Here is a 9,303-nt window from a genome sequence, read left to right on the forward strand (position 1 = left end):
TGCCCTCCAAGCTCATCACTAATCTCAGGACCCTGGTATAGAACACCATCTGTAACTGGATCCTGGACATCCTGATGGTCCGCTCCCAGGTCGTGAGGTTTGGCAACAACACATCCGCCACGGTGACCCTCAACACGGGGAACCCTCAGGGTTGCGTGCTTAGTCCCCTCCTGTACTCTCTGTTCAACCACCACAGCATGGCCGTGCATGATTCAAACACCGTCATAAAATTTGCTGACGACACAACGGTAGTAGGCCTGATCACAGACAAAGATGAGACAGCCTATAGGGAAGAGATCAGTGACCTAGCAGTGTGTTGCCAGGACAACAACCAAGAAAAGGAGCTGATGGTGGACTACAGGAAATGGAGGGCCGCGTACTCCCCCATCCACATCAACGGGGCTGTAGTGGAGCGAGCCATAACACTGCTAAATAGCTAACCAACTCTCTGCGTTGCCCCCTTTTGCACAAACCCTTTTTACTCATCTCATCATGACTCATTTTTACTCCTGCTACCGCTTATTATCTATCCTGTTGCCTAGTCACTTTACCCCTACCTATATTTAATATCTACCTCAATTACCTCGTACCCCTGCACATCGACTCAGTACTGGTACCCTGTGCATATGGATAGCCAGGTTATCGTTACTCATTGTGTATTTATTCTTTGTTATTATCTTTGTATTACCTTTACATTTTTCTCTCTGCGTTGTTGGGAAGGGCCGTAAGTAAGCATTTCACCGTTTCACCTACAATTTGATATGATTTGAGTAATTTGTCTAAGTTCCTTTTGCATTATTCTGGATCTGCTTGCCACCTCGCTGACACAGGACCTAATTAACCTTCTCCCACCAGTCTCCTTTATGTATCCCTCCTCCACATAAAGCAGGCCGCGGTCTCAGAGAGGGCGGTCAATTGATGATAAATATATTAATCAAGTTAGCATAACAATGGCTTCTAAATGATTAATGAGGAAGCTAATGTTTCTGCTCCCTCAGTCAAGGTATCCAAATTATGTTTTTCTCCCGTATTTTTGTAATTCTCTACACGATTTTACAACACTACAAAAAGGTGAAAACATTCAATTAGATGGGTTCAATGTTATTCATTTATTGAATGATGTTCTTTTATTGAAGGTTGTCGGTGTAGGTCACTCACGGCACATTTCATTTTGCCTCCAAGTATTTCTGAGACATACACTACATAACCAAAAGTATATGGACACCTGCTCATCGAACATCTCATTCCAAAATCATGGACATTAATATGGAGTTGGTCCCCCCTTTGCTGCTATAACAGCCTCCACTCTTCTGGGAAGGCTTTCCACTAGATGTTGGAACATTGTTGCTGGGACTTGCTTCCATTCAGCCACAAGAGCATTAGTGAGGTATGGCACTGATGTTGGGAGATAAGGTCTGGCTCCCAGTCGGTGTTCCAATTCATCCCAAAGGTGTTCGATGGGGTTGAGGTCAGGGCTCTGTGCAGGTCAGTCAAGTTATTCTACACTGATCTCGACAAACAATTTCTATATGGACCTCGCTTTGTGCATGGGGGCATTGTCATGCTGAAACAGGAAAGAGCCTTCCCCAAACTGTTGCCACAAAGTTGTAATCACAGAATCGTGTAGAATGTCAATTTATGCTGTAGCATTAAGATGTCCCTTCACTGGAACTAAGGGGCCTAGCCCAAATCATAAAAAACAGCTCCAGACCATTATTCCTCCTCCACCAAACTTTACAGTTGGCACTATGCATTGGGGCAGGTAGCGTTCTCCTGGCATCCACCAAACCCATATTCATCCGTCGGACTGCCAGATGGTGAAGCGTGATTCATCACTCCAGTTAACGAATTTCCACTGCTCCAGAGTCTAATGGAGCTTTACATCACTCCAGCCGACTCTTGGCACTGGCCTAACAGTTTGCGGCTGAGCCGCTGTTGCTCCTAAATGTTTCCACTTCACAATAACAGCACTTACGGCACTTACGGTTGACTGGGGCAGCTCTAGCAGGGCAGAAATTTGACGAACTGACTTGCTGGAAAGGTGGCATCCTATGACGGTGCCACGTTGAATGTCACAGAGCTCTTCAGTTAGGCCATTCTACTGCCAATGTTTGTCTATGGAGATTGCTTGGTTGTGTGCTCAATTTTTTACACCTGTAAGCAACGTGTGTGGCTGAAACAGTCGAATACACTAATTTGAAGGGGTGTCCACATACTTTTGTATATTTAGTGTATGATTATAAACTAATAACAGTGAGTAGCCGGAGAGGAGAGTCCTCCAACAGTGGTTGTTGTTATGACTATATTTGTCTTCATTAGCATTTTGAAACGATAGTGACCTTACACCTTTCCAAACAGGTAAGGTGTATGTCTAAAACAGAGATGAGAGGAATTGGATGATGCTTGAAGGTACTCTACTCCAAAAGACAACACCTGCGTTATTTTGTATTTAGTTTACTTTTGTTGACAATTTTAACACAGATTAATATCGAATCCTACTAGGCAGGCTCAAATATAAAATGTGATAAATAAATTAAAACATCAGAAGCTTTATGTTTCTTGTGGTCCACTAGTGGGCGTATGTCTCGGCAAGTTTGGCACAATAATATGTCATGACAGCGTTATTATTTTATGACGGTGTACAGTTTGGTGAACTCCAGCCATGGTTATGTTTAACATTTTCCCTTCACAAGCTTCCCTGTAACTCACAGTGAAGTAATTCACCGGTCCACATTCCAAAGTAGGAGCTTATCCACCTAGTTCAAAGGTTCCTCAACGATGCAGTGGGTTTCTGAGATAACCGATACACTCCCTCTAGCAACAGAGGGAAATACACAAATATGTATGAGTCGGTAATCAAAGGGGGGTATTTCTTTTGATCTTCCTGATGTCTCGGAGCTGTTCAAAGTGTTTTCTGTGTGTACACTCAGAGGGCTGTCATCTTAAAATCAACATTTCTGACAGCAAAGATAAGCAGGCCAGATTTCCTTGAATTCCAAATGTTGCTGACACGAATGAAACACCTCTCTTCCTCTTCATTCATCTTCCAGGTTTTCTACCCTCCATAACTTTTTCCCCCAGCAAACTTTTATCATGTTGAAATCGAATATTTATCTCTCTCTAAACATATGATTCTTTAAAAATGTTAGACTTCCTGTTTCTATACAGCTATGACGTGTGAATGATTTTCGGTGTAAATACAAACCAACAGGTTCGATAGCTGTGTCAACCGTGTCACAGTTTGCAACGTTGAACATAATTGAACCCATTATCGTATGATCCCTTCCGTGTGAGGTATGGAGAACAGAGCCAGCATTTACAGACCATGCGTCCCAAACGGCACCCTAATCCCTATATAGTGCACTGCTTTTGACTGTGGTCCCTGCTGTGTTGTGCACTACATAGAGAATAGGGGGACATTTTTGGTACGCATTCAGAGAGAAGTCTGAGAAGGGGGACTGTAAATCTGGGTGTGGATCTTGCAAATGGGAGAGGGGGAGAGAGTGGGCCAGCCAGCCCAGGCAGTGACCTGGCCTTGATACTATAGCCTCATATCTCCGTCAGGGAATGACATCTTTATCAGCTTAATGCACTTTTGATTCCTCTCCACACTATGTTTCTGTGAATTCCTTTTAATATCGATATTAGGAGCAGCACTTAAATGGGGCCAAAGTGCTACAATTTTGCAATAGTTCTTGTTTAATGGTTGAAAGAGGGATTCTTGGCTCGGCTTTTTAGTCTGTCCCTCTTTCTGCCGCCAGTCCCCTCCGCCAAGCCCCCACCCACCTCCCACAATCCTCCATTTATTTTCATAGTCATTCTGTCTGCATGGGAAGGCATTTCATGGACAAGAAGCAGGTGTTTTCATCACCTACCTCCACATACACCATTAAGTCCTTCATCTACTGTGATTTAATGATGCACTATGCAGAAATTGCGCCGCCATTTCCTGGTAGCTAAAATTCTAATAGTTTGCTTAATTTCAGTTTATGTGACAAAACAAGCAAGTATAGTGTAGCGAATCATTGTACAATTTAAATCGCTGTGAAATATATGTTTTCCATGACCATAAATATTGTATTTTCAGCTGTTTGAAGCTGATGTACAAAATCGAAAGTAAAAAATAAAACTTAAGCATAGAAATAGTGCACATGGAACATATCTACCGCTTCTTAGACTTTTTTTAAATAACAATGACAGATCTATAACTCACAATTCTATGTGAATTTGGTCGGATCACCCAAAAAATGACATATTGCAGCTTTATTGCTACTGTGAAGTTGGGGCTTATTCAATACATCCACCTGACCTGGAGCACCACTGTAGCCCGGTAGCCTGTGGTTCCCATCTCCTCCTAAAATATGTACATATAGTCCACATGAATACAGGATGTTTAAGGATGTGTAAGATGTGTAATAGTGCTTTGTGGAACTGTAGATGTTGACACAATGGGCAAGAAATATGGCCTTCTATCCTCTATAATGGCTGGTGAAATGAAAAGAAAATCTCTGCGTCACACTTCAGAGAGTGGTAATAGAGAAGTAAAGTGAGTATGGTAATAATAGTGTTTGTGTTTACTTTATAGCCGCTTAGGTTGTGATCAGTTAAACCTATTCGCTATCATTCATTTGTCAGAGCTGCAAAGGACCAAGATTTCACCTATTGTTGTGAGATTACTGTCAAGATACAATATATCTGAGTGGCAGTGAACTGTATGTACTGTCAATGTTTATTCAGGCATAGAGGAAAATAAATGAAAGGTTCATTATAAATGACAAATAAAGCAGCTCAAGCCTAAGGGTATGCTATGATAAGAATTCAATCGTTACCATATCAAAATCCTATTATATCTTAGGAGGGCTGTTAACTTCTTTCAATACAGATTACATAGTCTGGTTAGTCAATGCTGTAGAATTTTCTCTTCCTGGTACTGTATACTAGCCTCGCGAGCCTCCTCATCCCGCAAGCTTACATGACGGCAAATCAGGAGGCTCGCGAGGCTAACTGAATACAGCTATTCCTCTATTCTCTCTGGGGCATTATAATGCACATGCAATGGGCATGTTTCTTTCCTCGTTTTCATCATTGCTTTCTGCATGTATTGGTAGCTATATCTCTTGGTCAGCCTCTGTGCTGTGAATATCAGTATCACAGCTGAATGTGAAACGCATGCACCGCCACCTCCTTCATTGTGTTGTTTTTAGGTCCAGAGCTTGTATCGCAATCATCTCTGTTACAGTCTGGATTTTACCATCATCAGTGAAAGGGAGGACAACAATGGACTGCCTTCAGCATCTTGGCCCCTCCTCCGCTGTCTCAGCAGGACTTCTCCTGAGAACGTTATTATTACCTCTTCTCTTAATTCTAAATCCCATGACTAATCTTCAAAACATGCTTAACCAGCCAGGGGAAAGTGTTCCAGACCTTCAAAGAAAGCCGCATTCTCTTGTTCCAACTACTTCTTCTTCTGCTGCTTCTGCTTCTGCTGCTTCTTCTTCTGCTTCTTCTTCTGCTGCTTCTTCTTCTGCTTCTTCTTCTTCTTCTGCTGCTTCTTCTTCTGCTTCTTCTTCTTCTTCTTCTTCTTCTGCTTCTTCTTCTTCTGCTGCTTCTTCTTCTTCTTCTTCTGCTGCTTCTTCTTCTGCTTCTTCTTCTTCTTCTTCTGCTGCTTCTTCTTCTGCTGCTTCTTCTTCTTCTGCTGCTTCTTCTTCTGCTTCTTCTGCTGCTTCTTCTTCTGCTGCTTCTTCTTCTGCTTCTTCTTCTTCTTCTTCTGCTGCTTCTTCTTCTGCTGCTTCTTCTTCTGCTTCTTCTTCTTCTTCTGCTGCTTCTTCTTCTTCTGCTGCTTCTTCTTCTTCTGCTGCTTCTTCTTCTTCTTCTTCTGCTGCTTCTTCTTCTTCTGCTTCTTCTTCTTCTTCTTCTTCTTCTTCTTCTTCTTCTTCTTCTTCTTCTGCTGCTTCTTCAGACTCATTCAAGTAGGACTTTTTATTTATAGACCACACCAGGCCTACCCCACCTTGTGTTGCTGATAGCTACTGTTTGAAAGGTTAGTTATGTGTTTTTACGATCCTTTCCTTTTTCTACCTCTTTAGTGTTTATTTTTCTGGTTCGGTGTAGAGACGTGTTTCTTCAAGGTGAATGAACTTGTGTCTAAGCTGAGATAGTTTGGATCTCAGGCACTCTATCACTGGAATCACAGCTGACCAATCTCTTGCAGAGTGACATAGCGGTCAGGGAGACATTAACCTGGTCAAGGTTATGACCGCCTCACTTCTACTTCTGCATTAGTTATAAACTAACGGAACACTTCTGTAATTTTTCTTTGATTATTGTGATCGTTATCTGTTGCTTGTTGAGAGTGTTAATGTAAAATATAACGCAAAAGTAAGTAACATGGTCCATTAGTGCTAATAGCAGGTTTTCACTGTATGATAGTATGTACAGTATAGGCAAGGTTTCTTCCTTGTAACAGATGACTTGAGAAGACAGACCTCGGTCCTATGAGAGTGGCAACATGTGTACAACCAATGCCTAGACTTAGATCTCAAAGGAAAATATTTTGAGGGTTACGTAGGCTATTTATGCACTCTGTATTTTCATTGAGGATACAATGAATTGGCTTCAACAATGACCTGACAAAGCTATAGATAGAATCATGACAACGAGACTGTATTATCTTGGAGTGGCATATTTTACTTCCTAATCAACACTTTCATAAGAATTGCATTCGTACATAACATCTGTTATGAATAGCATTTGATGTGAGGTTGGCAAACAATATATGCTAGCTTTAGGTTAAACACCTATTCATGTTTCATAGCATTGTTCATAACACTGTCCTAGCCCCTTGTAAAAACGTATATGTTCATAACACTGTCCTAGCCCCTTGTAAAAACATATATATGTTCATAACACTGTCCTAGCGCCTTGTAAAAACGTATATATGTTCATAACACTGTCCTAGCCCCTTGTAAAAACGTATATATGTTCATAACACTGTCCTAGTCCCTTGTAAAAACGTATATATGTTCATAACACTGTCCTAGCCCCTTGTAAAAACGTATATGTCATACACAAGCTAATTTTAGTAACATTTAACACATTTAACCAATCAGAGCTGCTTCTAGTAACATTTAACAAGGTGTTTTACCAATAAGAGCTTCTAATAACATTTAACAAGGTGTTTAACCAATAAGAGCTGATTCTAGTAACATTTAACAAGGTGTTTAACCAATAAGAGCTGATTCTAGTAACATTTAACAAGGTGTTTAACCAATAAGAGCTGATCCTAGTAACATTTAACAAGGTGTTTAACCAAAAAGTATTTCAGACACATGAAGCTCTTTCATGAAGACTGATCTTTGGACTTTAACAATATCTGTTTTCTCTGCTCTCTCTCAAGATAGAGCATGTATTAAGACAGGAGAGAGAGGCTGACATGACCTTTGACCTAACACCTCTTTAGAATGTCAACACAAACCCTGGTATGTTTGAAGACCGAGGCTGGAGCTGCGGTGTGTTGGGGCGTCCATGCCCACACCTGTTCCTTTAATCTCAGGAGAATAACAGAACATGTTACTGTTCAAGTAGGAAGCGAGGCCTCAACTGTTGGAAAAACTTGCCCCAGACTGAGCAAAATGGAAGTCATTTGTCAATGGCCTATGCCCTATGGTACAGCATGGGAAGCCAAGGGCTTATGTCAAATAAAGCACGGTTTAAGTATGAGTCACAAGGAGAGAAAAAAACAACTAACATGATGGACGTAGGCCTTCGCAATTACATTAGCTTTATGTGAAGGAGGAAGAGGTTCAGATGAGTGATTTACTTTCGGCTATATGGCTGCCATTTTATGTTGGTGGCCTTCCCTATATTCATCAAAAGATTTATGCATTTCTAAATTGTGTGCCCAATACCAAACAAGCAAGCAAACTAAAATACGCTAATACTGCATATTCTGAGAAGGCACTGGCTGATCGTTTGAAAGCTGCCCATTGATTACACAAGAGCATTATGTGTCGTCCTTCAGGACTGTGTGATCACGACCACAGCATTCCCCTCACACAGCACACGTCACTGTAATCTGCTTTTCATTTATATTCAGAAAACATATTTTTCCTTTCTTGACATTTGGAAGATGCGATGGCAAGCTCATAATTATTTAATTACGTCAATATTGGTCACTGCTGGAATCAGAGACGTAATTAAGTGCGATTTGGGTTTGGAATTGTGCATGAATTAATAATGAATGAATCAAAAACCACTTGGGATGATTACTTGCACATTACCACGCTCCAGGACCAACTGTTGGGTGTCTGAAAGTTCTAGAAGCACAGGTACAGCCGCTCGGTAACACGCAGAACTGAGCAATCCCTGATGAAATTGAAATGTCAGTCAGAGAACAGAATGCTATACTCTCACGGGAAATTTTGCAGACAAATCCTGTTTCCCAAATAGCACTCTATTCGATAACATCGTGCACTACTTTTGACCATCAGGCTCTGGCCAAAAGCAGTGCACTATGTAGGGAATTGGGATGCAGATGCTACGTAAGAGATCAGCTGACCTTTGTCAAGTATATTTTCTAACAACGTAATGAATATTACACAGACTGAACACATACCCTGCTCTATACTCTAGCTAGACTATTAGCACTATCAGACATTTAGGTGTTATTGCAAATTAAGCAATGCATAATAACACATATTCAGGTATAATTTCTATATAGGTTTAACTACTGCAGGCACCTCTCTTTTTATAGTCATTGTCTTTTTGTATTCTGCTGTATTCTAGTCAATGCCACTCCGACATTGCTCGTCCTAATATTTAGATATTTCTTAATTCCATTCTTTTACTTTTAGATTTGTGTATTGTTGTGAATTGTTAGATACTACTGCACTGTTGGAGCTAGGAACACAAGCATTTTGCTATAACATCTGCTAAATATGTGTATGTGACCAATAAAATAAAATTTGATTTGATTGTGTGGGCATTTGTTCGCTCTCTTGTCACTGTGTGTGTGTGTGTGTGTGTGTGTGTGTGTGTGTGTGTGTGTGTGTGTGTGTGTGTGTGTGTGTGTGTGTGTGTGTGTGTGTGTGTGTGTGTGTGTGTGTGTGTGGGTGCGTCCTTGGCCCGTTCTGTGAGGCTTTGAGCTGTGGTCTGTAGGGAATAGGCTGTGGCACCAAGGATAGACGAGATGGAACTCATTCAGCTCTTTTCTCTCTGTGTTTGGAACAGATGTTTCATCACAGCTGGGAAGATCTAGGGGGTTTGTGAGCAAATGTGTCTATTAACCAACAGAGGTAATACTTC

The sequence above is a fragment of the Salmo salar genome, chromosome 24, assembly GCF_965601325.2.
Source record: "Salmo salar chromosome 24, fSalSal1, whole genome shotgun sequence".
In the NCBI taxonomy this organism is placed as follows: Eukaryota; Metazoa; Chordata; class Actinopteri; order Salmoniformes; family Salmonidae; genus Salmo; species Salmo salar.